We start from the raw sequence: 8347 nt of genomic DNA, 5'->3' as shown, positions 1-8347 counted from the left end.
CACCTGCAGGATGATATCTGCTGTGAGTAGGCAGTTAGTTGAAAGGGAGTTTCCTTGGGGGTGTGGCCTGTATCTAATGTAAGCGGACTTTTTGGAAAAGCTTTGTGGGTTTTTGCTTGCACTGGATCCTGTAGCTGTCTCTTGTTTGTCTGACCTCCAGTTCTTGGGATTGAGCTGGCAGCTTACCTGCAGTCTTGCCTGCCAATCTTGGGATTTGTCGATCTTCACAGCCTGTGAACCGGAGCCCTGCTGTCTGATTTACCGATCTTGGGTTCACCAGCATCTATGGCTAAGTGAATCAGGCCAAGCCTCCAGCCTGACCAACAGACTTGGACTTTCCAGCCTCTACAACAGCATGAGTCACTTTCTTAATACAAATCTCACTCTATATATATTTATACACTTTACTGGTTTTGCTTCACTAGAGAACCCAGGCTAAGACACTTGGTTAGATCTTAAACCATCCGCTGCCCTTACCTATTTCAATTACAAATTCCTTAGTTCTCATCTGTCACTAATAGTGAAAATAGTTTATTCCTCAAACAATAATATAACTTGTCATGAGGGAAACTAGTCCTTATCTATATTGTAATACTTGGATTACAATGAGAAAATGTGTGGTGAATTGGAAAGAACAATAAACATATCAAAGTTCTTGGGCCAGATCTGCCACTACCTAGCTCTGTAGTTTTGTTCAGTCATTTAACTTAGCCTTCAGTTTTTGCCACAGAAAATTTAAGAATTTTTATTAGCTCGGGCTTTCCAGTTTGTGTCTCACAGAACACTAATTTCAGGCAATACGATTTTTTTTTTAATTTATTATTTCATCTCATTCCACAAAGATGTCTACTGTGTACTAGGAAGACAAACCAAATAAAAGACCCTGAATGCAGCATGAAAAGATAAGAAAAAGAGGCAGAAAATACAAAGTAGAAGGTAAAGAATGTGGAAAATATAAAAATAAGATCTAAATACTGGAGTCCCAAAATGAGAAGAGAGAAGAGTAAGAGGAAATATTTCAAAGACGATATCTAAGAATTTTCAAGAACTGATCAAAGACACCAATCCAGAGTTTCAAGAGATCTAGTAAATCCCAAACAGGATAAGCTAAAAGAAATCCCAAACTAAATACATTATAGTAAAATTGCTGCAATATCAACAAAAAAAGAAAAACCTTAAGTCAGAAAAAAAAAAAAAAAGCCAGCTAACACTCAAAGAGATGTTAGACAATTGATTTCTCAATATATCAGTGAGATTCTGAAGATCGTGGAATGATGCCTTAAGGAGCTACAAGAAAGTTAATGTCAACTTAGAAGTCTATATTCAATGAAATATGTCTCAAGAATGGAGTCATAATCAAGACATTTATAGACCTGAGAAAGTTCATCACCAGCACACCTTCATTAAATGATAAATTAAAGGAGGTATTTCAGGAAGGAGAAGAGTGACCCCAGATGTAGGACCTGAGATGCAAGAAGTAATGAAGTGAGCTAATATTAATGATCACTGACTGTATAAAACAGTAATTATAATGTCAATTAGAGTTTGTTTTTTTAAGTAGACTTAAAAATACTACATAATAACTTATAAATCAGAATAAGACAAATGAAATTAAAATTTTAAAAAGAACTTGTATTCTATAAAGAAAGTCAAGGTTTTGATTAATTTTAAACTTTGAAAATTTTAAGAATATTTGTTGAAATTTCTACAGTAACCACTAAAAGAAAGAATAGAGTAGATAATTTTCAAACTAGTAGAGGGACAAATAGAAGACAGAAATTGTTCATTTAATAGGGAATAAAAGGCAAGAAAGAAGAGAAAAACAGTCCCAGAATAGTTCTGGCACATAGCAGACTGCTGTAAAGTCTTGGCAGGATAAATGGCTACGCTCGTGAAGGAAAGAATGAATGGAGTCACATGTTGGCACCACTCTGCTGAGGATACCAGGTAAGAAGAAATCAGTTCCTGGACACTGTCTATTTTAAAGGTTATGAATTCAAGATTCATGGCTAAGAGAGATTGCTAAAGTGGCAAACATCGTATTTGCTCTAAATTTATAAATCTTTTTTGAAACCTGAAATTCTCATTCCTATATCCCCTTGAGGTGAGCCAGCTGAAAAGACAGCATCTGTTCTTCTCAGCCCCACCTGACACACCATGTTTGGTGGCACTCCAGGATTTCCCAACTCCCCACATGTTTAGGCGAAGTCATTTTAATTCTTCAGTTAATTTCAATATTTCTGAATGCTACTTACCACGTAAGATTGCATTTTCAGACTGCCTTGATCAGTAAAGGATTTTCGGTTGTGCTGGCCCCTCTCTCTACTAGATGCCCAGGCGGAACAGCTGCAAAACTTAATCTAGCTTTTGGTAATGAATTCATTCATCTGATTTGTATGCAAGTCAGGCAGACTAACCCTAGCTTTAAAGGAAAACGAATGCTGATCTTTTTAAAGAGAGTGAATATGGAGCAGCCTGATCCCTGAGAGGCTCCAAGAGATTGAAGTTGTTCAAGTCTCACCCCCCGGGCCTTTACTAGGGTAAAACCACACAATCGGGAAGCCATTTGACCATCCTGTCAATCAAAGATGCTGCAGCAAACCTTACTCATTCAGATTGCTTAGCCAGCAGGACTTAACTGAGTATGGTAAAAAGAATACTACCAAAAACCAGCAGCTCTGCTCAGCCTCTTAACCTTTTTGAGCCTCAATTTACTCATCTGTGAATTAGGATGAGTCACACATCATCATCTACAACGCTGGCTCTTAACTCTAGCGTGCATCCGAATCACCCAGAGAGCTTCTTAGCCACTGATTGCTGGGCCCACGCCCAGAGTTATTTTGTGTCTCAGCTGGAGCCTGAGAATGTGCATTTCTAACGAAGATGCTGTTGCTGTTGGTGCAGGGAAGACATTTTGAAAACCACTTATCTACAAGACCCCTTTCAGATCTACTGGTATACGAAAAGGTACAAAATTTCATTTTATGAAAATGTTTCTTTTAATATTGTTTACATGTAAAATAACTTTTGCTAGTCTTTGTCAGGAAACCCTGGTGGTGTAGTGGTTAAGTGCTATGGCTGCTAACCAAAAGGTCGCAGTTTAAATCCACCAGGTGTTCCTTGGAAACTCTGTGGGGCAATTCCACCCTGTCACTATGAGTTGGAACCTACTCCACTGCAACGGGTTTGTTTGTTTAGTCTTTATTAGATTTTATTGATGAAATTTACATAAGAGTCATTTATAATTAATCTTATCTTTATACCTGAATTTTTTTTTTTTTTTGAGCCTTTAAGGACTCAAATCCTTACATGGGCTTTGGCGAGGTCATGGGGCAGTACCTGCAGGTCTAAATGGGGGTGGGTGTTCTGTCCTTCTGGGCTTCATGAGGATAGTTCCTGACCACCTTGCTGTGAATGGCACAACGCACACAATAATGTAGTTTCATGTATAGCTTAGGAAGCACATATGCATCGAGGACACTCGCTTTGGAAGTGTCCTTGAAGGCTGCGGCCTCTACCATGTTTCGAATTACGAACTTCTTAATGACCTTGACTTTGGGCAGGCAGCAGGTACAGTTCCCGCAGCAAATAGGCTGCAAATGGCTGCAGCCCTTTTTGGCATGACCCTTCTTCCTTCTTGTCTTAGTCACCTTGGAAGGGAGGACCAGAGAGCTTGATCTTCATTGTTAACATAGAGCCTTGGCTAGCAGTTTATTTTTCTCAACAAGTAGGGCATGCCTAACAACTATGATATTTAAAATGCAAGGTCAACCCTTTAAATATGCAGTAAGAGTGGCCACTTACTTGTTCATAGGCATGAGAAAGAAGTTTCCAGTTACAAAAATATACCTGCTCAAACAGTTCCTTACTTCTAGAATGCATGTATTCCTTTAGATGAACATTGAAGTTCTATTAAAATACAAATGGATCAGAATATAGTTTTAAAAAATTAAATCTTATAGTTAATTACCTATTATTGCAAATGATTTTATCAAATCCTTTCTCAGGGCCTCTCATGGGTTGAATTATGTCCCCAAAAATGTGTGTATCCATTTGGCTGGGCCATGATTTCCACTTTTGTGTGGTTGTCCTCCATTTTGTGATTGTAATTTTACGTTAAAGAGGTTAGGGTGGGATTGTAACACCCTTACTAAAGTCACATCCCTGATCCAATGTAAAGAGAGTTTCTCTGGGATATGGACTGCACCACCTTTTATCTTAAAAGAGATAAAAGGAGAGGGAAGCAAGTGGAGTATGGGGGACCTCATACCACCAAGAAAGAAGTACCAGGAGCAAAGCATGTCCTTTGGACCCAGGGTCCCTGCACAGAGAAGCTCCTAGTTCAGAGGAAGTTGATGACAAGGACCTTCCTCCAGAGCCAACACAGAAAGAAACATTCCCCTGGAGCTGATGCCCTGAATTTGGACTTCTAGCCTACTAGACTGTGAGAAAATTAATTTCTCTTTGTTAAAGCCATCTACTTGTGGTATTTCTGTTATAGCAGCACTAGATGACTAAGACAGGGCCCAAATTTGATAGGAGAAGAGGAAAAAGAATACGGAGGTATAGGCATGATTCACCAAGGAGAGAGTTGGCATCACCAAGGTGGGAGAAGGAGATGCTGCTCGGGAAGTTTCAACACTGAAAAGTTCCCCAGCATTTCCATCTTGCCTAGACCTGGACTTGCATGTATATTCAGCCAGGTCCAGTAATCTTAAATTCAAGCATGTGGAATCCAAGTGAATATAGCTCCATGGGTTTAGGTTTGCATTCTCCAAAATCATGCAGTTCCCTGGACATGTTACTGATGACAACTGTAACAGAGTGATTGGTATTGAGTCATCCAGACCACGAGTCACCTACTCATTTGGTGGAAATGGCTAGGCCAATAGCCCCTGCAATCAAGAGTAGAAAGCCAAGATCCAACCGTTTTCTGTGGCACAGAAAATAGTTAAGCATTACAGATATCTAAGTTTATGCTGTAAATGAGAAAAAGCAGAAAGAAATTGAGTAAGCCGTGTATTCTCGCAAGTGCTTGTTGTTACCTTGCTACTTGTTTCTTTCTGGGTAACTGGAAAGTTTTAGAATATTTCCGAACTCCTAGGGCTTAGAATGTCTTAGGTTACCCAAAAATGCACTCTGTGCTACTAGTAGCCCTGGTGGAACAATGGTTAAGCACTTAGCTGCTGACTGGAAGGTCAGTGGTTTGAACCCACTAGCTGCTCTGCAGGAGAAAGATGTGGCAGTCCACTCCTGTAAAGGTCACAGCCTTGGAACAAACTATGGGACAAACGCTATGGCAATGTTTTTGTTTTGTTTTAATGTTACAAGCAAAACAACTTTGTGAAAAGAAAACAAGCAAAATATAAAGCATAAAAGAAGTTGGAGTATGCATAAACCAGACAACTAAAGATATGATTTCCGATAAAAATGACATCACGAAGGTGGGCCTATGTTATACTCAGCGAAGATGCTGTGCTCTGTGATCTTGCCACAGTGTATGTACTTAGCATATCATTAAAGCAAGGTTATTTCCGAGATAACAAAATGAGCAAACATTTAATTTGATTTCAATAAATATGGGTTAGAATCCCTGCTGCTACCTAACTACTCTGTAATTAGATGTGGGGGACACAATCTTGAGAAGAAGCATGCCTTTAACTCAGAGTAGCAAAAGCTTTGGGTTCTGAGGTGGAGGGACTCCTTTCTGCTAGCTATCTGCCATTTTACTTTGTACACAACTCTATCACCATGGTAATGGAACCCATAAGCTGTAAATGCCAATCATTGCCTCCAACTGTTCAAGGCCTTTGGAGGTGGAATGCCAGGGTTTAAATGTTCTGCCACTTATGGACTGTGACTTTGAATAGTATAGCTAAGTACTCTGTGTTTGTTTCTTCAACTGCACAGTGGGGTAACAATAGTATCTTCCTAACATGGGCTGTTGTGAAAATTAAATGATTAAAAGATTAATACATGTCAAGCGCGTCACATGGTGCCTGGCACAGAGCGACTTCTCTATAAATGTTAGCTATTAAAGTTTATCATTTCGGCTGTCTCTCTTCTCCAAGTTTATCCATGCTAACGAATGTGCATATGGGAAGGCACTCCCCTCGGTTATGAAAATCTTTATTCTAAAAGAAAGGCCTCTCCTTAAAAAAGGGTTAACACACAGGAGACAGGTACTTTCAAGACACCCAAGAAAATGGACCAAAATGAAGAGATGTCCAAAGACTGAACACATCTATGCTCAAAGGGCCAGTGGCCTAGGCTATATCCCAGGGCCAGAGTAGGATCTCTCCAGCTACATGCAAAAGTCTGTTTCAGCAGGTGCCTTTGTATCAACCACCTGGCAAAATATGGGTGGGAGACACTGCACTCTTCTGGGGAGCCGGAGCACCCATGTGCAACAGTGAAGGGAGGCTGTTTCCACAGGAAACCTCTGTGCTGCTAGCCTGTGGGCCATATATGCACACTAGGTCTGACTAGTACATCCCTCAACCTAGAGCACTATACAGTCTTTTCTCGGTTGAGGTTCAATGTCCAACAAGTATTTATAATTAGTGTTATTAATAATAATAATCCAAACCCATTGCCATCAAGTCAATTTCAACTCATAGTGACCCTATAAGACAGAGTAGGACTGCCCCATGGGGTTTCCAAGGAGTGGCTGGTGGATTTAAACTGCTGACCTTCTGGTTAGCAGCCTGAACTCTTAACCACTAAACCATCCAAAAACCAAACCCATTGCCACTGAGTCAATTCCAACTCATAGCAACCCTATAGGACAGAGTAGAACTGCCTCATAGGGTTTCCAAGGAGCATCTGGTGGATTCGAACTGCTGACCTTTTGGTAGCCATAGCTCTCAACCACTATGCCACCAGGGTTTCCACTGAACCACCAGGGCTCCACTAATAATAATAGTTGCCTTCAATTTAGTATCTGCCATGTGCCGGATACTGCCTTTTCTCCAATGCTCACAATAACCCTGCGACACAGGCACTACTGTCACCAGTGTGGTTAAGGAACTTTCTCAAGGCTGCAAGGTTATCAAGTGACAAATGTGGATTTGATTCAACTGGCTCCAGAGCCCATGCATGTTCCACAAATTATGCTGCCTTCCACCCAGGGCAGTGGTCTCAGCACTGACCCTAGGTACAAAGTTTTGGAACATCTTTACATAGTCAATGAGTGTTCTATGGTTCTCACAACTGCTGTGGGAGGGATCTGAATCATACATGCCTCTAACTGCAATCTAATCTGTCCTTCAGGTTCAAGAACTTTCCCCTTGCACTAGAGAGAAAGCTACTCCCAACTGCTATTGAACATGGTCAGGACACTTCTTGCTAGTGATTGCTACATCAAGTGTTAGGAGTCAGAAAGACCTAATTTCAAATACTGGCTATACCACTTAGCAGTTATGTGTCTCTCAGCAAAGCTACTTAGCCAAAGCTTTCACTTCTGGAAAATGAAGATACTTATGCTTACACAACAGATCTTGCGGTAAGGTTTAGAAGAGAAGACCTATATCAAGTGCCTAGTACAGAGCCTGGCACAGATCAGTACTCCATGAACAGAGGAAAGCAACCACACTCCCAGTTAGGAGGAGAGTAAGCATGTCGGTGACTGTGGGAGCCCTCACAGATGAGGGAGAAGCTTTGTCATTCACTATTCTTGCCCCAACTTCAATTGCCTAACAATCCTAGTTGTTAGCATTTGTTCCAAAACTTCAGACCAGTTCAGGAGGGTTAATAATCTCAATCAAGAATAAGAAATTGAAAAGGAAAATAAGCTTTTTTCTATTCATAATGCTCATATTTATTGATTATTATATTATACATTTATTGATAATAGGCATTGATTTGTTAGACTATATATACATCATATATATGTTATGTATTTATATATTATTATATATGTATATATAACTTATATACATGTTTTATGTTTGTGTGTACATATACATATATATACATACACACATATATAATGCACGCATATATGTAATTTAAAATGATTTTTAAATAACTACTTCAAGACCTATTCTTAGACATTTAGCTAGACTTGGATTACAAGGAAATTTCCCTCTATAAACTAAAAAAAACCAAACCCACTGCTGTCGAGTTGATTCCGATTCATAGCAACCCTATAGGACAGAGCAGAACTGCCCCATAGAGTTTCCAAGGAGCACCTGGTGGATTCGAACCGCTGACCCTTTGGTTAGCAGCTGTAGCTCTTAACCACTACACCACCAGGGTTTCCTTCTATATGAGTTAGTATTTAAACAACTGGGCCCTCCTTTTCGGATTCAATTGTCTCTTTATTATCTCCTCAGGCTGAACTTGG

General features: G+C 39.9%; 1 pseudogene; it reads right to left on the bottom strand.

The window, feature by feature from the left end:
- Positions 1–3268: 3268 nt before the first annotated feature.
- On the bottom strand, positions 3269–3882 carry LOC111750507 (small ribosomal subunit protein eS26-like; annotated as a pseudogene).
- Positions 3883–8347: the final 4465 nt, after the last annotated feature.

The sequence above is a fragment of the Loxodonta africana genome, chromosome 2 (assembly GCF_030014295.1).
Source record: "Loxodonta africana isolate mLoxAfr1 chromosome 2, mLoxAfr1.hap2, whole genome shotgun sequence".
NCBI lineage: Eukaryota > Metazoa > Chordata > Mammalia > Proboscidea > Elephantidae > Loxodonta > Loxodonta africana.
The sequence above is the reverse complement of the archived record's forward strand: the minus strand, read 5'-3'. Positions and strand labels throughout refer to the sequence as shown.